The sequence below is a fragment of the Triturus cristatus genome, chromosome 5_1 (genome assembly GCF_964204655.1).
Source record: "Triturus cristatus chromosome 5_1, aTriCri1.1, whole genome shotgun sequence".
In the NCBI taxonomy this organism is placed as follows: Eukaryota; Metazoa; Chordata; class Amphibia; order Caudata; family Salamandridae; genus Triturus; species Triturus cristatus.
Genome location: NC_140587.1, coordinates 965,279,900 through 965,307,495, shown reverse-complemented (window position 1 = coordinate 965,307,495; position 27,596 = coordinate 965,279,900).

Sequence of the window (27,596 nt, the reverse complement as noted above, 5' to 3'; positions counted from 1 at the left end):
TCTGGCGGATTGCCTCCGATGCTGCTTCACCTTTAATATTAGATAATATTATTGCTAACACCTGGTCGAAATTTTTAAGTAACTTCATACCTAAATTCAGAGCAGGCTCTGCCCCGTATTCGTTTTGAATCTGTTTCAGGACATTAGGTATTACCGCCATTGATGGAACGCCATGTGTTTTTGTGTAGATTGCAGCAAAGACTGTGCTCCAAGAGGTGCAGTCTTCCAGATGTGGTGTGATCCCCATTGGTAAACAAATTGTTAAGATTCTGTGTTTTTCAAAAGGGGTAGTATTAGGAAATACTGCTTCGATTTGAGTAATTTTCTGAGCTAACCAGAATGGAATTTGTTCGCGTTTTGCGGGTAATTTACCAATGACTGAATGTAAAGTCTGTGGAGTAATTTTTAGTGTATTCCCCTGATAAGGGGCTGGATTTGGAATTGTTAATGGTTGTTGGACTGTGAAAGTCTGCATGACATAGTGAACCAATTGTCTATATATCTTGATCAACTCCTTGGGTTGAGCAAGTAAATCTATGTCTGACATAGTTTCAATGTCAGGATGAGGTGTGTAGCTGGCTAAAATCGGCCATGTTGCTCCTGGTCGACCTAGTGGACTGAGCCTGGTAATGTGAGTGTAATGTTTTAGTATGCCTTTAAACCAGAGCTCATGCTCCTGGTATGGGAGTGGAATTTCAATATCCTCAAAAGGAATATATTCCTCAGGTGGTTCATCTTCTTTGTAGAAGTGAAACATATGTGTTACTGGATTTGGTTTTGGGAATACTATCCATGAATAGAATACCTCTGTCTGGTGAGATTCATGTGCCTCTATCACAAAACCTGCTCTGCCACCTCTTGGTGTCAGACCATGTTTTATAAGTTTTAGAGTGATGGCTCTCCTTAAATTTGGTGGGATGTATATAACACCCAACTCGTTTTCATTAAGACCTGTAAGGTCAGCCGAAGCTTGACCGTTGTCGACAACAGCATCTCCGGTGTCGGACATTTTAATAAAAAGTTGCAGAGCAAGTTTCAAGGAAACAAAGATAAGTTGCACAATATTTTGTAACACTGTATCCTTCACCGTTAAACAAAACCAAACAGCCAATACATAGGACTTTCGTCCTACTCAGCTATGGCGGATATTATCCCTACCCACTTCAGACGTCTTATGGAGTTTTATGAGTAGAGGGTCTCTGAGAAAAGCACAACTGAGTTACTTCAGTATCTAGCAGTAAATTAGTGCCTTACCAAACCGTTGGGCGCCATGTAGTGTATTTCCTATATCCCTGATAGGCTCTGCGGATTGGAATAACATACACTATAGATTTGACATAGGACTAAGGTCAGTATGTCTTTATCGAGTATATTAAATGTAATTAGTTGTGTGTGCCAGCTAACTCAGAGGTCACTAGAAACTTCTTGAATATACAAGAAGGGATTAGTCTCTGACAACCACATAAACATGACAACTTTGTTTCCATTTAGAATCGGAACAGTCTCAGAATCGTGGAAACAATAGATAACAGTTTCACTCAGTCAATCGTGCATGCTTCATTTCTACAGAGTTGCACAGAAATAGAGAGACGGGCGTTTTCAATAAATGCGGTTTATTGAACAGTCTTATTTCTCGTGCAAGAGATATGAATTGCTACAATCGTAAGACAGACTGCGAAGTACAATATGTACGAGGTTAGCAGTAAGATAAAATAGTACTGCAATAGCATGGTTTGTAGCTATGACATATATTTATCAAAATACATACATAAATAACATATGATAAAATGTGATACTCATCTGATGCTTCTAAATTGTTCTACCCCAGTGTACCTAACCTAAGTGTAGTATGAGGTTTGAAGTAGGTGCTATTTCTAAAGTATAGCTAGCTATATTTTAGTTTAGGCAAGAGTTGCCAAAAGTTTCTCTAAGTTCTAGTCAGCTTCATACCTGAGAATGAGAGAGTTTGGAATCTCTTTTCTGGACTCAATAGTGTAACCCCTCGCAAGGGAAGTCAGAGAGCACTGTAGCTGGATTCTCTGTGAGGAGGATGACGGCGTCTGGTCAGTGCATCAGCTGGAACTCGATTTCCTTCCGAACTTGCCGTGGCAAACCGCGTAGTCTAGGTTGGATCGAATCCTCTGGGAACCGCAATTTGCCAAGGCAAGTGCTGATATTTTTATACCTTGAAGGTGTCTAGGAATGCCAGTATTGAAGTAAAAGTCGGGCAGAGGAACGTCATGAATGAACCCCTAAGGAATAGATGTTCATGCATACTTAATGAGTTCTTGGAGAAATCAATATTCAAGCTGGGGGAAATTCCTTAAGGCTTAAGGGTCTGGTTTTCCAAGAAATCGTTGTGACGTGGATGGACGGATGTAGGTGGCCATGCCTGTATTTGGTTTGTACAGACAATGTCTAAATAAGGGCCGGATTTCTATGTCCAAATAAGGGCAATGTGAATTGTACCTATATAAGAACATAAATCGGGATACCTATAAACGGAATCTAAATCTACACACAACACTAGAGCTCTTGATCTGTGGACTCAAGTCAGGACACCTGAGGAGAAAATGTTGTGCAGTCCCCCAGAATTAAGAAATGAGCAGGATGGTACATGACTATTGTGCCATGGATTACCATCACTTGTGCACACATCTGCCTCATCTGAGAAAATGCACCTTATCTGTGCCTGTGCATCTATGTGCAACTTGAACCGAGGGATTAGAAAATTATCAAAATAATACAATATTGTAATGATGGAATGTAAATATTTCTAGCATGCAGTTATGTGGGAAAGTCCTATTTCTCTGGTGTTTCATCTTTGTAAATATTGAGATTACTTATCAGTAAACCTCATTACTCCAAGTCCCAATCTTTCTCATCCGAGTTCCACGTCCCTAATATAGGTTACACAATAGATAGGGCCAGGAAGAAGGAATCTTCTTTTAGCTTGTCTTCCCCTTCTTTTTTGCCTCTTAATTTCTCTTTATAACTTCCCCTCTCCAATCAATCAAGCTTTATTCGACAGTTGAGTCATAAAAGCACATTACAATCATATCATAAAATACAATATAAATTACCTAAAATATTTAAAACTAGGATTAAATTCATATAACAACCGTCAGAAAAGCTAGAAAATCAATCTAAAACCAATACATTTGTTCTCATGATAAAATAACGCAGTTTATAAAATTGTTATTTATATTTCCAACCTGGGATTAACTTTAAATAAACATAGTACAATTACAAATGTTTACAGGGAGTTACCATCATGTCTCAAGGCTTTAGACCGTATGCCCCATGCCCACCCTAGGAACATGGCTACTGCTATGCAAATAAAAGGAGCAGTGTCAGTACTCAAAATACGAAGGGCTATTATATAGCTCCTGATACCCAATATTCTACAAACGGGTTTTATCCAGTTTTTCCGGGGGGCCGGATACATAGGGCAAAAAAATAACAGGTGTCCTACGGATTCACGTTCCTCTGTGCATCTATAGCATTTGTCACATTTATTTTGATGGCCTCCCCATCCAGAAGTAAATTCAGCAACCGGCAGGGTGCCCACCCGTAACTGAAAATACAACTTACGATCGGAGGACCTCTCGATTATATCCCAGTACCTCTCGAGGGAGGGACTAGCTTTTAGATCGAGAAAACGACCTGTTAGATGGGTGGAAAGGCCTTGCGTGGTTTCTACCATATAGACCCATTCCCAATATATAGCTTTCAGCTTATCTTTAGAAGGGAAAGTAGCGTTTAATGGGTCATTCCATAGTTCAATCAATGCTATGCTGCCCAAAAGAGACTTGATACTACGCAACCAGTGTATGTTGTGTGATAGATCAGTTTTTAATATATCACTAAAGCCACTCTTGTAGTGTGCGAGTTCGTCTGTGTACCAGAGCCGGCGCCAGTAGAGTATTGGACGAAGCTTCACAAGATGTACTAGTGGCTTTTTACCTAAATCAAGGAGTAAGGGACGCAATGGAGTGCTAACTGGGAGGCTTGTAATCTTGCGTATGAACGCATTTTCAAGCACCATCAGATTGTTCAGATTACCAAAGCCCCAAAGCTCAGACCCATATAGACATGTGCTCAATACCATTGTCCCATAAACTTCAAGGGCTGGTGAGATTGGTTTTGTATATGAGATTTTAAATCTGGCTAAAAGAGCACCTGATTTTTGTTTGTGCAGTAAAGCGGCACGATCCAGTTGGGAGTCCCAACACATATCCCTCTGCAATGTGATGCCCAAGTATGTAAAAGAGGTTACCTCCTCCAGGGGCAAATCATTCATAAGAATTTTCCCCCTGAAGGATTTATGTGCATTAAAGGACATAAACTTAGTTTTCCCGGTATTAACTACCATTCCCCTCATTTTACAAAACTCTTCAAAGCGCCCAAGAGCCTTCTGTAGGCCGCTTGGGGTCTTGGAAATAATCAACGTGTCATCCGCAAACATGAGGATGGGACGCGTGATCCAGCCAGAACGGGTGCATCAGTGGGGGTCTGAGAGAGAAAGTCGGCCACCCCGTTGACAAAGAGCGAGAACAGGGTCGGCGCCAGGACGCACCCCTAACTCACTCCCCTGCCAACCGGGAAGTCTTCCGTCACCTCTCCCACATCCCCCCAACGGACCCGAGCTACATTATCCTCATGCAAGCGAATGACTACAGAGAGAAGTTCAGGTGCAAGTCCCATATCTCTTATGACTTGCCAGAGTTTTGTTCGTGGAACCAGATCGAAGGCCGCTTTAAGGTCCACAAACACCGCATATAATGCGCCCTTTCCTAAAATCACCGTCTTCCAATATAGGATGACAAAGCGGAAGATTTGGTCAATCGTGCTTATCCGCCGGCGAAAACCTGCCTGCATGGGGCTTAGAATTTCCTGATCTTCTGTCCATAATAAAATCTTATGTAGGAACATACGACCCACAATCTTTTGTATTGAATCTATTAGGCTTATTGGCCTATAGTTGGCCGCAATAGACTTGTCCCCCTTTTTGAATACAGGAACTATTTCTGCTCCCTTCCACGAGACGGGAATGTCAGCTCCCTGGGAGATTGCGTTAGCAAGGCGCGTGATGTATCTACACCATAAGTGTCTATTGCCAATAAACACGTCTGCGGGGAATCCATCCATACCGGGGGCTTTGCCCCTAATGACTTTATCTAATGCCTGTTCCACGTATTTTAGAAGAAATATGGCTTCTTCATAATACACATGGCTATAGATAACACCGGAGTTTACTTCATCACTGGTAGCTGCATACTGGGGTTTGAAATAATCAACCCAAGCGTTTTGAGCCACATTATTCTGAGGACGCTCTGGTAAGCCCCCCCTATCCCATTTGTATATATCCCAGAATTGCTTGCTGTTCTTGCACCTGCAAGCATCAAGGAGATCTTTCCACTTTTCGTTTTCCCACCTTCCTTTTGCCTCTTTCAATGTCCACCTATAATGCGACCTGGCAGATCTTACCAAAAGTGCATCTTTCGCTCTTAGAGCACTGCCAAGTTCTGCTCGGGCTTTCCTACAATCTATGTTATACCAGCCCACCGTATTGTGGTGCTTAGAGCATCTTTTAGAACTAGTTTTGACAAAGTATTTCTTCAGACCCTCAAAAAGCTTATTATGTACTTCCACCACGGAGTGGTGAGAGCTCATGTCTCCTACCAATGTTCCAAGGGATTGTAGAGCATCGGTTACTTCTTTGTTTATTGCAGACACAGATATTGAATCTTCTATGATCCTATCTCATTTTAAGTAGTGCAAATTATTAGACAAAAATTGATCAGACTCAATATTTGCTTGATGAGTTAATTGTCTACCAGGGAGAGGCAAATCAAACAGTGCGACTATCGGATGATGGTCACTCTCTATACGATTGGTGACCTTCATATCGATGAGATAAGCCCAGAGCTTCACATGGACAAGCAGGTAGTCTATACGACTCGCCCTGCGTCCATTATCAAAAGTGTTCATTCCAAGTTTATCTGAGTCAGTTCTACCATTTGCTGCCCTCAAGTGATTGCCCAAACACAGGCCTTTTAGCTGGATTGCTGCCTCTGTCCACCTTTTTATAGGGGCAATCTCTAGGGCAGGGATTCCCCAGCTTGAATCTTCCTCATCAGTAAACTGTGGTATATCGTGGCCAAGAGGCTCAAAGGTGGTGTTAAAGTCACCTGCTGCTATAGGTAGTATATTAGGGGGCAGAAGGTCTAGAATATCTTCAAGTTCTTTTATGACTAGGGACTTTTTGCCCCCCGGAAGGCCACGTGCATACACGTTGAAGATTTCTACTTTAAGTCCAGACTGCAAGGTTACTCTCATTGACAATATGTCATTACTAATTCTAGGGCCTATATTTACTTGACAACCCATGTCCTGCCTTACCCATATAGTTAGGCCGCCGGATGGGCGGCCTCTTGAACTTTTTTGTGCAGGAACATGAAAATTAAGATAACCATTGCAATATATGGGGACTATTGACCAAGTCTCTTGGAAGAGGCAAACATCATATTTTGTTAAAAAACCCGTCCAATCTGGGTTACCAATTTTAGAGCCTAGTCCCGCAATATTCCACGATAGTATGGACAAGATGCCCTTCACTCTACTGTCCTCCTTATTATTAACTAGGCTCCATGTTGGAGTATTTATGCTATCTCTCTCTAAGTGGGCCAGGCTGTCTTTCATACTAGTACCCATGTTGGAATTTGTACCCTCTATAGTATCTCTTCCTGTACCACTTAGGCTACTTGGAGGGTATGCCAAACACCCCACCTTGTACCCTATAGGTTTTTGACGTACCACTCCCACTTGGTTCAAAACAGTAGATGATTGCCCAATTGGCAGGATTAGATTGTTGCCAGAGCAGATGATCTCTTGTGCATAAGTATTTAAATTTGGGTGTCTATTACCTTTCTTGGAGGGAACTTGGCCAAGTTTAGGTGGCTTCTTCCCATCCCCACAATGGGCGAGTTGTCGTCAATCACAGTCCTCTAAACCTGAGGACCTAGCTAACCCACACTGTGCAATTGAACGACTGAGTGGCCTATCTTCATTAGCAAAACCATTGAGGCCACATGCATCTGGGGTGGGCTGTGAGTGACCACAGTAGAAGAAGGACAGGGGTAATGGATGAATGGGCGTGTTTGAATTCGACTTCTGCCAGTTACAGATATGATCGACTGCCCTCTTGTCTCTAAAGTTAATTACAATGCAGTCGCCCTTGATAGTTTTGCTCTTGGGGCCGACCCACTCAACTCTTCTAGCAAAGAGAATCTCAGCTGAGACATTCTGGGGTAGAGGACGGTTTAAATTCAGCCAAAAGATGCACTTGTTTTTCAATTCCCAATAATTCTCCCCTTGATCTGGACCTAATGGTTTAACCCCTGCCAGGACCACTACGTAGGGTGTAGACTCTGGTGGAAGGTGTAATTTTGTAGTTATTTTTGCTACAATCTTTCTCGAGGATTCCCTCCTCGAGAGCGTGTCTACCGGGCTTCTATTAGCCGATGCCCTCCTTACGCTCACTGGATTGCAAACCATATCCCTGCTAGTGGCCCGGGCTTCCTGGACTGGTGTTGGTGCAGTGGGGTTAATTGAGGTGGAATTAAGGATAGAAACATTATCCACTGTGGTAGAGCATCTAGTTGTCATTTTGTCAGGCACTTTACCAGGCTCTTGGCGGTTACTAGCATTTTTTTGCCAAGACAATGCCGCGGCATGTGATAACTCCAGACAGACCAGTCTATTTTCTATAACGTCCAGTCTGTCATAAATTGGAAGGCAGGTCTTAAAAAAAATTGATTCCATCTTCCCCCAGAAGTCATCACCAAGGTTTTGTGGCAAGTCAGAGGGTAGGATCAAAGAAGGGAGAGCTATTCCTCCATCTTCTGTGCCGGGGGTCGGTTTCCCGATAGGGGCTTGGGTCACCCCACAATCAGCGTCAGGGGTGGTTCACCTGACCTTTGCTTTTTGCACTCCATTTGTCAGGTCTCCGCATTTCCTTTTGGGTCTCTGATTCTTGTTGTTCCCTCTGTTGGTAGGGATTGAATTTTTATCTTTGGAGTTCTTAGCAGAGCGAGTCTTAACACAGGGGGTGGGGGGGTGCTGACAATTTGGCTAGTTTTTGTTTGACCCAATCTTAGACTTGAGCTCAGATTTAAACCTTCAGATTGAGGTAGACAATGAGAAAACTCTTCAGCAAGTACAGAGTTATTTACAATCTCACAGGACACCGAGCTTGCCCCATTACCCGATCTCGTTCTTTTGTTAGGCACCGGGGATTTAGCATTGACTAGGTGTCCCAAGGAAGAGCGTTTCTCTACCAAGGTACCCAAGGATAGTCGTTTCTCAGTGTGGTCGATTTCCTTTTCCAATATTGATGATACTCTCACTAGGAATTGATCAAGTGTTCCCACGATGGATTTAGTAGACGTCATTTTTGGCACAATTTTATAACTGGGTAACAAGCTATAGGCGACCACAAACGAACCACTATAGCAAGTTATATAGTCACAAGGAGGTGTTTCAATGTCACAGACCCTTATCTTGTACTTATATTTACGGGGGGTGTCCCATCCCAGCCTCAACCGGCCTCTAACGGGCTCAAACGGGCCCGCCCTTGGCCTGGGCTTGGCCCGGCACGTCCCGCGATGTGGGCCGCTACGTCCCTTATACGCGCCTCCTGGCGCTGGTGTGGCGTCCGTGCACCGCGCCGCCGCTGGGACAGCCGGGAGTTGTAGTCCCGGAGCCACGACGCTGCAGTAGGAAAGGTCTGCGCTGGCAGCAGACTGGTGCCCCTTGGCTTGTGACGGTAGCGGCGTAGACAAAATACAGGTAGGACTGGTGCCCCTTGGCTTGTGGCGGTAGCGGCGTAGACAAAATGCAGGTAGGACTGCTCCACCGCTGGGACAGCAGGGAGTTGTAGTCCCGGAGCGGCGACGCTGCAGTAGGAAAGGTCTGCGCTCTCACTCCATAACTTATCTTGTAAAAGCTAAGAGAAGACAAACCCTGTTTCAAAGTGTTCTGAGAAGGAGATAAAAGAGGGGTGGTGGTAATGGGTCTACACAAGGGATCCCATACTGGTCTACTATATTCTGAAAAGTTTCTCCAGATAAATGGAATACCATTGCCCAATTGAGGCAAAACCTTATAAAGTTTGAAAAATTTCATTTAATTCTTGTTTTTTTTTTCTCTTAATACAGATCAACTACCCTGTAACTCCTGATCTTGAACTGCAAAGCCCTTCCCCACTAATTTGCATCTGTTGTGAATGTAGCTGGGTTTGGAGAATCAGGAGATACACCTTTCTGCAAGCGTTATGGCACTACCCACCAAGTCAAAGCACTGGAGACTGTTGGAATCCCAGAGATTAAAGTTTGCAAGTACTGAGAGTTTGGAGAGCAATGATTGACCATGTGAATCATCAGCCGGTTGATTAACTATTACAATTGTGTCCCCCAATAATCCTTGGCTTCTTTGTCACTCCCTAGCAGAAGTAGATGGACAGGTTTAACTCAGGTAAATGTGAAAAGCATTTAGAAGTACAAAAACAGTTAAAAAGTAAAGAATGCAACATAAAATAATCTCATTCCAATTCATAAAAATAGAGAATATTTAAATGAACAAAATGACACTAACATAACAATTATCCAATAATGGAAACTGGAGATATGAATTAGCACAAAAAAGCATTAAGCACAAACCAAGGTCATATGGTTGTACACGACCATACCTAAACTCGAGTAAAGGCCAACTGCGATGCAGTGCGGGTCCGATACAGAGTAGGGGTGGGCAGGATACTCTGCTTCATTGGTGGAGATTGCATAGTTTTTACCACTCTGCGTTCTGCATATAGCATCAAGTTCGGCAAAAAAACTTTGCTCAAAGGACGGTTAACGGAGTTTGTTGACGCACTCACCCCAGATGAGGAAAACAACTTGGATAGATAGCTGGGGCCTTGGTTGCACATGAAATGTAACCCATGTCAAGCTGCAGCATCACCAGTGCACCACTGATGCCGATTTGGAAACATCTGTCAGCGCGGAACAGGCATGTGATTCAACCTGAACGTGAAACGGAAGAGTAAAACTGATTTAAAAAATCACAAGACAGCAGCAGAGCAGGGAGCTTTGCATGCACCCAGTACTTCGGCCACTGAATGCACAATTGGCAGGGTGTGTGGCACAGACACAGTGCCTCCCCTCCCAAGATGTCGTTCAGGGCCACGACCTATTGCAAAGCACGGAGACATCAAGCAAGTCCACACTCGCCCGTCTGCAACATCTTGATTTTTGCCCTTCAGTTGGCTTTGGGAGGCATGGGCCACTGACAGGATCCGCAGATGAACGTGCCGCCCTGGGCCATAAGTAGGCTCTAGGTCGGGAAGGTGCAGCGGCCTGCTCGGAGTTATGCTTGTAAGAGGTGGCCTGTGCAGGGACGGCCTTTCTCCGTGAGATTTCAGCTATGGGTGAGGTGTGTGGTGCCCTTGGATGCGCTTTAGGGCACTGCCAGATCTGATTCTTGGCTACCTTTTAGTAGCCATGGGGGTAAGGGGAGCACTGGGGGGTGCAGGGTACTTAGTGTGTGCAATGTTCATCAGTTTTATGTGTTTGTCAATAATTTCTGTACGTTATTGTTTTGTTGCTGACATGGCAAAAGCAATGTTTGTGAAGGTTTTTTTTTTTACGAGTGCTCCATGAAATGCGGGCTGGGAGGGGAGGTGTGTGGGAATTTGAAGCAGTTGGGTCATTCACATTCTGCAGCCTGACAGTAACAGCATAGTGCGGCTCTGAACACCGCGGATGGAAGCTTGCTCACTTCATTTGTAGGCAGGTAGTGTTGTTTACTGGCAGTGAGTGCATTACTGAAAAAACGGCTAGGAAAAGGATTCAGCAATCGTAATCATGGCCATATTGGTGATGCCTTTTGCAAGGCCCATCTTTGCTAATAAGCTAAACATGCTGAGGCTGACCAGCAGCCTTTGGTAGGCGCGAATGGACCTCTGCGGAATTCCAGAGTTTTTATGCAACTCCACTGAATTCCATGTAGTGCAACTCCGCGAACTCCCTTCACCACTAATACATAGACCAGGTTTGACACAGTCAGTAGTTTTAACTTCTGACTTAGTCTCTGAAATGGAATTCCATCAATCCTCAGCTGGCCAGGCAGCAGGCTGTGACTGAGAAGCGCTCCACATAGCTGTTGAAGCCATTTACTTTTGGCGGGAAAGCTCAGAGTTTGAGAATTTCAAACTTTGCACACAAAGAAAGTCCCTTACTTGATGGATACTTTTGGAGTCTTTACTCTATGAAGATTTCTACCATTGGACTTGTTGACTTTTTTGGAGCTCAGATTCCTCCAACAGGGCAAGGCTGAAAGCTATAGCCAAACAGGGCTCCATGTGGCCAGATAACTTCTCTGCAATGTCCCTTTGAAACAGGTTTGCTGCTGTGAAAAGGTGTCGAGTGGGAGCAACTTGAATCTATGGACAAGTGGCAATGCATTTTAGTGTGATTGACTTGACAGGTTTGTCCCAGTCCTCTGTTTGTTCTCCAGACAAAAAGTTTTGAAAAAATGTCAAAGTCCAAGCTTATAGCAGTAGGCAGGAAGAGTACACTCTGACACTTATCCAAGGCTCGAGGACTTTAGAGACACTTAGGTGTCTAGAAACCAGTGTGGCTATGGCAATGAGCAAACCCTCCCTTGAGGTCACTCAAACCTGGTTCTGGGGACAGCTCCTCTCTCACTAGGATTGGTGCCTTGATAGCTGGCAGTAAATAGAGGGTGCAGGCCCAGGTGTGTGCTATATCTTCCTGTGGCAGGATAGGTATCCTTCAATGTTACATATGCCAGTCAGGAGTGTAGGCAGTTTTTACATGTTTTACGGGTCAGAGCACATGCAGTTGGGCATCGGTAGCAGTGTCCCAGTGTGCAAAATCTAAATAACCAGCAGAAAAGAGTCTATCAGAAAATTGTGGTGACCATGCAAAAACTAGCATTTTCCTTCAAACCCCACTTCCACCAGCCAATAGCCCACTCTTTTGGGGTCCATCCCCACCATAAAATAGAAGTGGCAGAGAATAACTGATTATCCAAGTAAGGGAATAATTGAATACCATAACAAAAATTAAAAAGCTGTAAATGGTGCCAATACCTTTGTAAGTACTTTTGGAGCAGATACAATGCTGAAGGAGAGTACTTTGACTTGGTAGTGAAGTTTTCCCACTGCAAATCTGAGGGACAGTTGATATTATGTATAGGTTGGACTATTTAAGTAAGCATAATCAAGGCTGAAAGTTTCCAGGACATCTCCTGGGTGTACTAAGGGTATTACTGTTCGTATCATCACTGTATATAAAGGAATGTAGCATATAAACTTGTTCAGCCTTTTTAAGACGATAATAGGTTGACATTTGGGGACCAGAAAGAGGATTGAATAGAATCTTTAAACCCACAATTCTTGGGTAAGAGGGATTATGTCTTGTTTCAACAAAATAAGTGATTCCTCTCTGCAGAGATTGATGTTTTCAGGGTTTCAGGCAAAAGGAGTGTTTCTAAAGTGAGATTCTTCTGGGTGAGGACTGAACTTTAAAAAATAGCCATGTTTTCGTAATGTTGAGGACCCACTTGTCTTGGACTATGAGATGCACTGTAAAATAGTTTCATCCCTCCCCCTACTACACTTGTATAGTCAGGCTTGGTCTCAAAAGGGACACAGAGGGGTATATTCACAAGAACGTGTGATAACTACCGCAAGAGTAGCGTAACGCAACTTTCAATATTGCAGCCCATCGCGGGAAAATAACCCAGTGACAACGTGGGATTCACAACAAGGCGTTAGCATGCGATAGTCACCAGATAACGTGCCAAATGTCTGCGGCAAAATCAATTCCACGCTGCAGAAATGCGATAAGCATACGCAAAAAACATGCGATGAGGCCAACCGCGGCACAAAAAGTAGCGAAAACCAGCCACAGGCCTGCAAATCCCACGTGTCTGGCGGAACAATGCACTATAAAAACCACAGAAAAAATACACCAAAAACAATCCAAAGTGTGTAGCAACATGGATGCACCCAGACACAGTGCAGGGGGCAACCCGAACCCCACAACCCCCACAGACTACCAGCAAGGAACAACGGGGTCCGGCAAGGCCAAGGAGAAGAGGGAGAGGAAAACGGGGTGCAGACCGCAGGAAAACAAGACCAGCATCACAAAGGTGATAGAACACTACCAACTGACCCACTAGTAGACCACTTGGATTGCAGTCGGAGTGCCCAGGAGGCCAATCCAGGAGGCCAATAGGTGCCGGCATGACTTGACTACCTAAACCAGGCACAAACCCCCTGCCAACAGGAAGGCAGCAACGGCGACAGGAGGTGGGAGTCCAGCGCCACCGGGGGAGCTGAAGGAAACTCAGGCCACAGTCATCAGTGTGGAGATGGTGCAAGGAGTAGGGAGTACGGACACAGCTCGAGAGGACATGACACAACATCAACAGGGACTGGGGGGATGGAGGGAGTGGGCACAATGGCACACATGTACAACGAGATGTAGCACACTGCACACCCACAATCACCCAGGTCCATGGGACCAATCCCCTTGGGACCCTGCAGCACACACACATAGCACGAACAGCACACCCACATTAATGACAACAAGGAACAATGCGCATAGCCAACACTGCAGAACAGAGGACACAACTGGCTCCACACATGCACAGAAACATGCCTACTACATCTGACGAAGCCGGAAACTGTGAAAAGGAAATGTACGCGTATGACATCACATCCGTCATGTAGACCACATCTACACTGTCCCACAGAAGAATCCAGCACCCCACAGACAGTCACAATGTATATTGCTATACAGTCTGCATGCAAAGCTGCACAATGCACCAACATATATGTCAAAGCAATGTCAATACGCACCTCCCCTTCACATCGCAGAGGGGCACACAACACCTTTAGCATAGCACAGAATCCAACACATCAGTGATGCCGGAGAGGACCACCACACCGTTGACACCGACGCTCTACAACAGCACATGGATATCCCACACAAACCCCCACTAGGACCCGGACAGCCAAGCTACTCAGAGGAGAACACCCAGCCTGCAACAGACCACACAGCAGGAAGCACCCGCAAGCACAGCTGGCCCACGACACCTCACCCACCCACACATCGCACCCCAATGCCATGTTCCTGCACGCCAAAAGGAGGTGCCCCAACAGGTGTGGCTGGGGTCCGAACCTATGGAATGCGAACCAGGACACATACGTAGGTGTCCATCACCCCTCAGGGGCCACCAACAGCCCACTATAGGAGACCCACTTTGCCATAGAGACACATGCAGTTGCACGATCACAGTACAGAACCATGGGCAGTGGCTCAAATTCCAGTCACACACCCATGTTGGCTCTGCATACGATGGCCCTGGCCACTCCCCTTACGAATTAAGTGGGTGACGACAAAGCTACATGTTCAAGCTCCAACCCGCTGCCTGTGGTGACATGTCTGCATCCGATGTACACAGCACAATGTAATGTCGTAGGGCCCAGGACCCTCATGCATACAACGCGACCACAGGGACACACGTAGATATTATGTTGAACTGGCTACGAGCATGTGCACCCGGCCCCGTTATTGGCAGGGCCACATGTACAGTGATGCCTGTGTTGGATGTGTGTGGGGTGAGTGTAAGCCAGCCCGCACGGAATGCCTGGTGCTGCAACAACTTGAACATTGGACACCAGTGCAACGGAAACAGCAACCAGATGCATAACAGAGTCAACTGCACAGCAACATGAAGGTAGCCGGAGTAAGGACAGAGTCCACCCAAAACTCAGTCAGGAGGTTCCGTGGCAGGGATGCCCATGCTCACCCATATTATTCGCACTATATAGCGATCCTCTAATACGCCAAATAATCAACAACACAGCAATTAAACCGGTAGTTGTTTTGCTGTTGGTTATGTTTGGTCTGATATCTTGTCTGTTGCAGTGCCGGGACGCCCCTTTGCTGGGGCATCTGTGCGCTATATAAATATGGCTAACATAACATAACAGTTACGTATGGATTTCAAACAAAAATTTTGGCATATGCCGATGATCTAGCTGTCATTACTACCGATCCCGAAACAGCTATGCGGGAAATAGTGTGTACTACGAGTAAATTTGGCGAACAATCAGGCTATCGTCTAAATGTGGGTAAGACACAGGTGCTCTGCTCCAAGAACATAAACAAGCCAGACACCAGATTCGTTGACTCTGTGGTCTACTTGGGGATAACGATCAACGCACAACTGGAGCTAATAATTAGAGACAACTTTATCCCTCTCATGGCATCCATGAAGGAGAATCTGAAAAGAATGGACACCCTACAACTCTCAATAATTGGTCGCGTTAACGTAATTAAAATGACTATGCTCCCCAAGCTGTTATATAAATTTCGGTCGATCCCCTTTAAAAAAGAGGGGAAAATTATTAAGGAAATAGAATCCATCTTCATGAACTACCTCTGGCAATATGGTAAGGTTAGAAGATCTATGAAACACATGTCTTTGCCTCAGGAAAGGGGTGGTCTGGGAATGCCAAATATTAGATATTATCATTGGTCTTGTCTTCTTACGCAGATGGCTATCTTATTTGAACCAGTGGGAAGTAGTTCAAACTCCCCGAGAAGTCAAGATGTGATTCCATCTATCTTTGAATTACTACTTGGCAGTGAGGCTACTGGTGTTTTACTAAGGAGAACAGAAAGGAAATATTATAGTAAGTCGAGACTTAAGACACTTGAAGGAATATGGGGGGTCTGGGTAGCAGCTCAGAAAGCATTGGCAATCTCCAAATATAATCACCACACCCCACTTTGGAACTCTGGCCTTTTTCCCAATCTAAGCAAGAATGGGTCCTGGAGACACTGGGCAGGAAAAGGTATCCTGACACTGGGGCAAGTCATCTTAGGGATGAGTGTAGAACTCTGGAAGAATTAAGACTAAGGCACTCCCTTCAGGGTATACAAGACTATAAATAGGCTCAGATGGTCAGTACTATCAGATCAATAAGGCCCCGAATCATCTTAAGTGAGAGGTGTAAGTTATTGGATTATCTGAAGGTTGGTGAACCTAGAATCAATGGTGTGTACAGGCTGTTCTTGCAGGAATCCCAGGATGATATCGGTAAAACCGAGGCAGCCTGGGCTGCAAAGTTGGAGGATCCGGATATTGACCTGGACAGAGCTCTTGAAATGGATAGAAGATTCCTACGATCCTCCAATTTAAGAGCTCAACATTTCAAAACATTATTCAATCTTTATTACACCCCCTCTAAACTTCATGACTGGGGCAAGAGGGAGAATAGCAACTGTCCCAGATGCTGCAAAGGCCCAGCCGACATTATTCATATGTTTTTCAAGTGCGAGAAACTAGAATCAATTAAAAAAGAGATCGAATCATTCTGGTCAGGACTGTTGGATGCCCAAATAACCTTGTCTCCGATACTCATGATTATCGGATGCCAAAGTCAACTGAAATTAAATACTGAGACTGAAGCTCTAATTTTTATTTCCACTGCTGTACTCAGAATCTTAATTTCAGCAGAATGGAAAGATACTGAGGCCCCAACCTTTCAAATGTGGCTATCCAGATTACTGGGTATACATAATGTGGAGGCGGCTCTGTATCAACTTAAGGGAAAAAAAATAAGCGATTTGGGGTTGAAGATTTGGGCACCAGTGGCTGTTTGGCGCACTAGTAGATTGTCGCAATCCTATTGATTTTCAAGAATATGGCTATGGTAATGCTCTAATTCTTATACTTTTTTTTTTAGCTATGTCTTCTTTCTCTTTCTCTTTCTTTCTCTGTTTGTGGTAGCCGACACTATGTTTACTATACGCATTTCAATATTAATATCAATATGTATACCACAACATTCCATGATTTACAACCTCCAATCTCAATCAGATACTAGAAATGTAATCGTCAACCGACCTCTACATACCATGTTCTTGCTTTACTCATATTTTATTGCTATTTTTGTGGTTTGCCTATATCTTATCAAGTTTTTCTTTTTTTAGTCAAATTTATTCATACTGCATTGCCATAATGTTACATGAATTCTCAATAAAAAATTAATTAAAAAAAAAAAAAAAAAAAGGAGGTTCCGTGAGTTGCAGTGCACTGAGGGAGGGGCACTAGAGATGAGCGTGCTCATGTGAAGGAAATGCTGGGATTGTGTCCCTTCGTGTTAGTCCTGATGCAGATGCAGTGGGGTGTGTTAGACCAGCATCAACTTCCTCATCAACGTCCCAGGTCTCCCACATTGTCTGAGGTGACAGTTGCATGTGCAGTCCACAGCGCATTACCCAGTAATGGTTCCTGGTGTGTGGCTCGACTACCACCTCCAGTCTGCATTCCTGTCTTGGGGATGTTGCCTCCTGCCCTCCCATTGTCTGTGCCATCTCCAGTCTGCACACTTGACACATCTTCCTCATCATAGTCCCAGCTCTTCCACACTGCATGAGGTGACATTGCTGCGCAACATCTCCACAGCACACATGCCAATCAGTAATGGACAATGGCTTGCGGTGCACTGAGTCACTGGCACCTGGAGTGCTGAGCAGGGTATCAGGCCGATGATGGCATCCACGACAGGTTTGAGCAACTCCGTAAGTCTGTCAGGACAACCGTGTCGACTGTGGCAGATGGCTGTTGGAGGTGGTCCTTGCGGTGGTGGCGTGTGCCTCCTGCGGTGATGCCACGTCTGGGCCGGTCAGGACTTGATTTGGTGTGTGAGCCCTGCTGGGACGCTCTTGGGCCCGGAGTATGCGTACAGTGCAGGGCCACAGAGAAATGGTGTTGATGACCTCAAGGCCAATGCTTCAGCGGCCATCCAATTTCTCAGAAGAAGGTGTCCCGGACCTGACTAGTACAGAGTTAGTGCCCCGGATGCACAGTGGCCGGCACAGGCATCCAGCTACGGGATGGTGACTTGTGGTGCAGTCAGAAGGTCCATGGGACCTGAGCGGGTCACCATCAATGTCCGAGATGTATGTTGCGGAGGGTTTCGGGGGACAGTGGAAGGTGTCCTCCAGGGCATGATGCCTAAAGGTAAGATTTTATCCAGAAGCAGAAAATGGAGGCGTGGAGTATGACAGCCTTGTTGCCACCACCAATTCGGTATCAGCTACATAAGGATGAAAACTGCCCCCTGGTCCATAGACTCAGATGCCACCAAAGTTAGACCAGAGAGTGTCCATGATTTTCGGGGAACAGACTTAGTGGCCCCAGGGCTGAGAGGGGATGCAGTCTGCGATGATGCCGGTACACTGATATGAACTCAGACAATGCAAAATGAAGAGTCTGTGTCCTACTGGACCGCAGTGTAGGCTGGAGGCAGCAGTCAGCACGGGCCATTCACCGAGTGTTGCCAGAACCGGTTGGTGGCCCCACCGCCGTGCGTAGTTCAGGTTCAGTGGCACCACGTGTTTGCTCACCTCTGTGACTGTGAACCGGCTTTCATCCGGACTGAGCCGCATCTTCCTCTTACTCCTCTCCGTGCGACCAGTAGATGCTGGATGTGGGACCTACTGATCCGCAGGGTAGTCCTGGTCCCTCATCCACGTGTCGCTGGCTGGTGTTGAACAGGGTTAGTGGCACCACGGGTGCGCAGGCTGGCGTTGAACAGGGTTAGTGGCACCACGTGTAGCAGGCTGGCATTGAACAGGGTCAGTGGCACCACTTGTCTCAAATAGCCCATATGGAACTATACCTCACTAATCGGGGTGGGTTTGGTGCTGTGGCAGCTATCCTGGAATTGGAGTCACTGCCATTCATGAATCTGGACACATTTTCACACATGTGACCAACTGGGCCGAAAATTAGTCCAAAGGCGGCAGTAGAGTACGTCAACTAGAAAGGAGTTAAGCGGGCCTGTGTCGTGAGGCCGTGATGGACTGAGGAGGCTGCCGAGGTCGCGGCCCTCAGGCTTGCAGCTTGCGCTGGCACGTGGTTGGCCCTCCTGTCGGCAGGTGATCAGTGTGGCCTGTTTGCGCAGGGGCAGGCCTGACAGGTTTGTGGTCCTGCGTGCCGGGGTCCGGCAGACGCACGGCATCGCAGGCAACTTCGCTCATGAGGTCGGCCTCGGCCTCGTGGCGGGGTGAGAGGCACCGCCCTGGCAGAGATGTTGTGCTTTCCAGAAGAGGACCATGCCCAGGGCTATGTGCTTGTTATTCACACCCCTACGCTGGCGTGGCAAACGGCGGGCCATCCCACTCTGGTCACGCTTGGGGGGGCGTGACAGGCAACATTTCCGCAAGGTCACCCACTGGCAGGGGGGAAATGGTTGCGTCCACTGTCCTCTGGACTCCATGCCCCGGAGGTGTGGGCCGCCATGGATATGGGTGTGTTCTGCATACTGTGGTCTGTCCAGCACATCTCCGCCACTCTTGGCATTGTGTACTTTCCCAATCACGGTTCTACTGCATCCTTCACACATGCCTAGTTGCCACCTCTCCCCACATTTGGATGTTGTGTGGCTGAGGTGCCACGCCTGTGATGGCTCATGTTCACGGCTTGGCCAGGTAACCATTGGGAGTTGTTCTGTCGTGTCTGGTGGGGGGTCATGTTGTTGTGCATGTTGGTAGTGATTTTGTGACGTGTGCATTGCCAGGGTTGTGAGTTGCATGGTTGTGGAGATGAGGTGAGTAGGGTGTTCATTTGAAACTTGCCATGGGGCTGTGCATTTCCCTTATTTCCATCCTGGGTATGCTGGTTGCTGATGGACTGTCGGAGGATGGAGAACTCATGCACACTGGCTGTGTATTTGCAGGCGACATTGTTGGAGGTTCCACGGTGTTCTGTTGTTGCCTACACATTGATGTGAGACGTGTGCTTCCTGTTGCGGTGATTGTGTGCTGTGTCACCAGGGGGCACAGGTGGGACATGTGTGCTGTGGATTGCCCTTAACATGTGCATGTATCCTGCTATGGCGTATGGTCCTTGCTTGGTCTCCAGGGGATCCTGCGCATTGTGTTGGACGTATGGGGACTGGGGTACCAGGGTGATGGTGATGTCCAGGACAGGTGTGGGGGACTTGGATGTGGATGGCTGTGGGACTCCTCTGACTCTGGCAGTTGTTGTTTGGGGGGATGCCAGGGGCCAACAGGTGCAGCCAATCCAGCAGCTTGGTATGGGGTTGGATGTTGGCTGTCCGCTATGATGGGCTGTAGGCCTGTTAGGTGATGAAGGTCAGGAAGCGTAGGATGGTTGTCCCTTTCAGCCTGTAGTGGACGGTGACATTATCAGATGTTGGGTCTGTGAGGCTGGCGCGTTTCCTGGAGGTCCACTGTCTTTGTCTGCGCTGCCTCTGTGGTTGTCTGGGGGGGAAGTTCCGGGTGTGGGGTGGGGTCCTGGGGTGGTGTTGGCACGTGTTGTGGCCCTCTTGGGTGTCTGGGCCGCATGATGATTGGCTCCTTGACATCTGTTGCACTTCCAATGTGGCCCTGGGCTGGTCTCCCTGTTGTGGTGCTGGCTGCCGTCTGACTTAACACCAGGTCAGAGCAGGTGTAGATTTCCTGGTGCTAACACGCCTTATCGCCTGTTTTGTGTTTTTATCGCCGATCTGTTTGGGCGTTGAGAATGTTGAGGAGTGGTGTGGTCGCAGCTTTTGGCACAGAAGCGCCCACTCTGCATCTCATTAGCGATAGTTGCGGGGATCCTCTGTGGCGATATTTTTTGCGGCTGCTATCGTGGGTAAACTGGTGCTGTGGGCTGTTTGCACCAGCTTGTGAATGGGGAGGTAAATTTATCATGACTTTGGCTGCGATAAAGTGCCGTTAATTTGGAGATAGCTCCTTGTGAATATGGCCCAGAGAGTCTTAAGATACTTGCAATAGTTTAACATAAATTAACTTACCTGACATGGTAACCAGCTTCTTGAAGCAGACAAAATCAAGGTGATATTATGGTGTGGGAGGGGAAGTAAAAAGGATGAAGGGTGGCGAAAAAAGTAGACAATAGGCCAATGATATCCTTTTTCTCAGCAGTATCTGTTGGGTAAGCTGTCTCAGGGAAGTGGAGCGCCTCACGATATGAGGATTGGCATGAGAAAGACAGACTATGAGGTAATGGACATTTGTGAGCTTATTGGCTTAAAGTGCTTGCTACCAAAATCATTAATTACACTCCTAGTCATAGTTCTTATCCATTAGGACAGCTATGCAGGTTACTATCACAGCCACAGGGACATGATTAACATCAAAATGAGGTAGTTCAGATTAATGTAACTGCTGGAGAGATGCACTAGTATAATGCATGCCAAAGGTTCAACTTCAGTTAGCACATCTGATTGTTAAAATTGTTGTTAAAGTTCAAATACATTAGAAGTCTATGTCTTACCTGCAGATGACAATTATGAATGACCACGACCCCACATTGCTTCTCATACTTTTCAAGTTAGATTTCAAATTAGGCAAACACAACATCTACTATTAAACAGATATGTGACAAATTATTTTGAAGTGTGTTCTTCATAAAACATAAAGGACAACTAGCACCCCATTCAGCAGTCAGCCACCTCCTTTCTTCAAGGCAGGCTTCAAGCAGCACCTCCTTGTAGATTTGTATAACATCTAGATACCTATTTCTGAACCTGAAAATGACAGATGGCAGTAAGAGATCTGAACCGTGGCAGATATGGATGTAAGATCTTGGCACTCTTGTTGGTAGTTTCTGTCCAATCCTTTTACTAAAAAAGAAGACAGAGGTTTTGTGTAACAGGGGACCAGCATGGTATCAGTACCAAGCAGTTATTGCCTTATGAGTATTCCTACCAGCTGTGGTCTTTGCCTTCATGGAGCTGGGAGTCTCCTATCAGAGAAAACCCAAAACAAGGCCACAAAGGAGGGGCTGATAACCGCAAAGAACTAACTGTTAACCTATGGGGTAGCCCTTCAACGGTGCAATTAAGAAGGGAAAGCCAGGGTAATTTCACTTCATAAGGATCATCTGTCTCCTATTGTCTATGCCTGAGTCTGGTCCACTGCAAAGGACTTCAGGAATGCTTTGAAGAAGTTCTGCAATTCATATGACTGTCTGGGGCTCTCTCTAACCTATATTCTATGTACCAACTTGAGTCAGAAAATCAAAAGAAACTTCTGTTTAGCCACAGCCAAAAGTAACAGACAAACACCATGCACAACCGTCACATGCAACAGTTACACAGTTTAAATACATGGCATCCTTGTTTCAAATGGAGCAAAGGTCTCAGTTGCAGGGGATTGGAAAGCCAAGTTAAAAATACAGGAGAGTCAATAGATGATTTGCCTGTCAGATTAGACACCAAAATGCCATCCAGTAACTATTTCTGACATAACTGTCAGCCTGGTGTGCTGGTAGTAATCATTCTCAGAAAAGGAGGGCACACATGGTGTGCTCCTCCAGTGCAAAGACCCTTGCTGTGGGTGGCATTACATTTCACAGGAATCCCTCAGTGCACAGGCATGATTGTCATGTGTGTTAAGGACAAATGTCAAAAACCTATAGAACTTGCTATGGGGAACTTGAGGCAAGAAGGGCACGCTATCCAGAGCCATTTATATAACCTTGGGCCAGATTCAGAGTTTGGCAGATAGGGTACTCTTTCAGAAATGCGGCAGAGTGTCCTGTCTGGTAAACTAATCATTTGCCCTCCCTATTTAGAGTCAGGGGAACTGGCACCTTTCCATTAACTGAGCCCTATTGGCTTTGTCTACGGATTGACTGACAGTATGGGCCATCGGAGGAAGGGCATTACATTGCCTGCCCTATTTAAGGTGGACAGTATAATGTCCTGTGATCTTGTCCATCACAGGCAAAAACAATTATTGACCCCCACACTCAGGATAAAAAATCCCTGGATGTGTGGGTCAATATATTTTATTTGTTTTTCAATTACAAACTCCCACTTTGGTAGTTTGATTTTGAAGAGCAAACGTTTATAAAAGTTTGGCGGGTATCTAGCTATCATAACTGATGGAGGCTGTCCACCAAGATTTTTGTACCTTGACAGAAACCGCTATGATAGCAGTTATTATCTAGGGACAGCGATCACCGCTGGGCTAGCAGTGATCTTTAAACTTGATTGATGGTAGTATGTCAGGGGGTGGGCAAAATGTTCTCAGTTACCTGCCAAGTATAAACCTGGTTCCTTATCTGTCCTAACAGTGATATTGTGTTGGATTGGATTTCAAACAAGCATAAATACATTTAGGAATTGACTTCAACAGCATATATCAGGCCTGATTTACAAAGAAAATGCTCTGATTTAAAAGTTGCTTGCTCTCTGACCTAGGTTTCAGTTCGTTTTTGTTTGTTTTAGTGAATCTTGAACACTAGTTTAAATCAGTGATGTAAGAGGGCCATTAGGGTAATCCGATCCAAAGTTGATGCACACTTGATTAGGAATGACTCTTCTGATATTTACAAACAATTCAAGTGCATTTCCCACACGTATATGCACACTAAAGTTACAATGGAAGAGGCAGAAGTAACTGATGCATTAAGTGTCGAAAAGAGTTCCAATCAACCCAAATTTTACTTGGCGGTTGGGGATGAAATGACAGATAAAGAAATAATATTTTAAGTGGAGAGTAGATGGAGTCCTAAATTATTGTAAAAATGTGTTCAGTTATCTAAATCTCAACTTGTGTAATTTACTCATTGTGTGAAATACACACATTTGTGGCTAGAAAATGTGTTGTTTTTTTGGTGAATCCCATACCTGTAAGACTATGGTAGCTTATTAGAATCATAATTGACACCTTTTGAGAAGGGAGCTTTAGTAAATACCTCAACAGCCATAAGTTAAGAATAGACGTAGAGTGGGAGCGTGCGCATCTCTGCCTAAGATGGGCGCCTAATTACAGAGCTCCATATCGCGTCGGGACTGCCGCTTCATTTTGTGCAATGGACAATTAAGTGCAGCGGAACATCTCCTGCAGAGAAAGCCAGCTTTTTGTTTGTGTATTTGATGTCCTTTGCAGTCTCACGTCTTCTGTGTTCCATAATTGCATTCCGGGCACCATTGTGTTTTCTTACGCTATTGGGCATTCCACCTATCTTCCTTCAAGGGCTTCCAGACTTCTCCTACATGTTTGCCATCATTTGGTTGGCTAGTTGCTTTCTTTCATCAGGAGCAGTGAGTTAGGGAGGGCTCTGCCTATTTGCCTGTGGTTACTTATCTGCCACTTTACTTAAATTCACTTATGGGCAGAAATAAAACTCTATTGCACTCAAGTAAAAGCCGCACTGCTAGTCTGCCTGTTTCTGAATCCTCTTCGACTGTGCCCTCAATGGATTGTGCACATTCTGCTGACGCTGTGGCTCCACCCAACTCTTATCGGTTTGTGGCCATGTCTTTGCCATCTTCCAAGACACAAGCACCATCTTCTGCCAGTAAACAACTCAAACAAGACCCTCCTTATCCACCTATACCGCTTTCTCCTGTATCTTTGGACACTGTCCTAGAGAAAATATGTGCTGTATGACTGTTTGTTGAAGAGACTAACACCTGCTTACAAGTTCTGGACAATAAATGGTTGTCTATGGACTCATATCTATCCATGGTGAAGCAGCACGTTAGTAACATCCAGGATGCATCTGTAAAAATTGTGTCTATAAAGAAAGATATTTTGCTGCTTAAAAAGTCAGCTGAGGACCTTTTAAATAGGCACAGATGTAATAACCTTTATCTATATGGTCTGTCTGAAGGTCTTGAAGGGAATGATCCGGTTGCTTTTTTCGCCTCCTTTTTTCCAAAACTTCTAGGTCTTCCTGCATCTACTAGCATAAATATCCTTGAGCGCACAGATTGAGACCTCATTTGTCTTCAACATAGGCTCCATCAAAACCTTGTTTAGTGATCCTTCCTTTTTGAAATCCACTGACCTTCCGCAAGTATTAAATGCAGCTAAGATTAAAAAGCATCTTGTTTGGTCTGGTGCAAAATTATTCATTTTCTAAGATGTTTCCACAGCAACGGCTAAGCAGCAGAAAGACTTCCTTGAACTAACACCTGCACTCCGTGCCTTCGGTGCATGTTATGGCCTATTTCATCCATGTCTCTTTAAGGTAACCTTCCAGAATAGCACTTCTATGTTCAAAGAGCCTGCAGATCTCAAGAAATTCATGTACTCTCACTCTACGACATCGATGGAGATTCCTCGCCTTTCCTCTTTAGCTTGACTTTTTGTGTAATTGTTTGTTGTGTCTGGTTTACGCATGTTTGCTTCCATTACAGGTTGTACTTTGGTGCTTGTTTTTTACTTGTTTGAAGTTATTATTATTCTTTTATTCCTCTGCAGATTATTTGGATCTCTTGTTGCCTATTTCCCTATTCTTCATGCTTGGCATCCCGATGTGATACTTCCTCCCTTGTTAGTTGTGCCATCTCACCTGTTTGTCGCCACTCATTGTCTTTTTTTTCCTGTTTTTCCCCTAAACAGTACGTATTACAGTCGTCAGTTTGACTTGTACTGTCCCTTCTTGCTGTGTCCTTTTTTCCTTCTTTCCTTCTCTATTCTTTTTTCCCTTTTTTTCTCCCTGTTCTGTATATTCTATTTCCTACTCTCTTCCATGCCTTTTTTTCTTAATCCTCTTTTTCCTTCCTTTTTATTATTGATGGTTGTGTAGTTTTCTATTTTTTGTTGCCTTTTTTCATTCAGAGTTATATCTGGTAATGTGAAATGTTTTAGTAATCATATTCAGAGGCAAATAATTTTGCCCCATTTAGCTTCCTATAAACTGGATTTTGTTCTTTTGCAAGAAACACACCTTACAGAGACAGTAGCTTTTAAACCTAAATGTAATTGGGTTGCCGCTCGCAGCAGTTGGACTTGCCTGGTGTTTGTGGATTGTTGAAGCACACGGGACTGCGAGGACCAGCAGCCCGCTTTCCAGCACAGCTGTCACCTCTTCCCTGTCTCTCCGCCCTCTGCCTGCTGCTTAATACTGCTCGCCGCCCCCGCTTCGCGGGAGCCGCTCGCAGCAGTTGGACTTGCCTGGTGTTTGTGGATTGTTGAAGCACACGGGACTGCGAGGACCAGCAGCCCGCTTTCCAGCACAGCTGTCTCCTCTTCCCTGTTTCTCCGCTCACTGCCTACAGGTATTTACATCACCTCTTCCCCCGCTTCGCGGGACGCACGCCGGGCAGGCCCGTTTTAGCCCGTTCAAGACCGAGACAGACCGGACCGGGCCATCCCTCTTCCGTTTGCTGTAAGTACGTATTCTATATTTTGCAGAGTCTAAGAACCAAGTGAGCGAACACTTCTCACTTGTATCGCTATGGCTCGCAATTTGAGGAACAAAACTTCAGCAGCTTGAGGCCAATTAACAGGAACTTTGGACAACTTCATTACTAGGGCCAATTCAGTGATTGATCAGGGGATAACCCTTATGGAGCGACGAGTGTCTCAAGATCTTGTTATGGCCAAACGGTCTTCAATGGGTCACTTTGCCACTGCGCGCACACCGGAGCATGACGGCTGCACTAATCTGACTCTTGCCCAGGCATTTGTTCAAACCCCCCTCTCTTCGCAAGACAATGAGATTACAGTATCAACCCTGAGCTCAAAAACAACGGAGCCCTTATTGGATAATGATGCCCCTATTCTGGCCAGCTCCTCCGAGAACCTAGGAATCCGGAACCCTAGGGAGAGTCACACAGGTGCTAAGCCAAAATCCAAGAAGAAGTATATAGCCACAAATTCATCCCGTACTAGGAAGTTGAAATCGGTCAAAGGGTCGGGCGATAGCGTTTTAACTTTAAACAACACCAGAGTCCGTGAGTCTATACCGGTCTACCTAGAACACAAGGATAACACACCAGCTACATACAGACATGTGGCAGTCCTATCTAAAGGGACCGAGTCCCATCACCCACCGAAGTGGCATGCTTCATCATTTGGGACCTCCCTTAACCACACCTAGTGTGGTTAAAGAGCTACAACTCCTTTAATTACTATAAAAAGGAGGAGCTCAAGGATGTTTAAACTGAAGTAAATTGGAGGATATCAATCTCAAAATGAGAAGAAGCTGCCAATAGTGTAGTGAAATTCAGTGCAGTGTGTGAGAAGGTGGTTTAAAATTGATTATCACTAGAAAAAATGTTTTATTCGATATCTAATGGTATCAAAAGTAAAAATGCAGGAAAGTTAGAGGAAAACGTGTGCACAAGTAATTTAGGAACACGTCCTCGTGAGTGTAGGTCTACATGTTTCAGCCAACTGGCGTCTCAACAAAATGACAGTGACGTTCCCCGATCTATTGACGGGTGACTATTATACTTCCCTACATTGCCGTATATCGTCAGATAAGCAGGTATCTATGTAGGTTGTATTGTTCCTTTTACCTTCACGTTCACTATTTTTCACATTGCAGTAGTGTTTTGTCATGGTCCTGAAGAAAGCCACTGTCATTTTGTTGAGACGCCAGTTGGCTGAAACATGTATACCATTAGATATCGAATAAAAAATGTTTTCTAGTGATAATCAATTTTAAACCACCTTCTCACACACTGCACTGAATTTCACTACACTATTGGC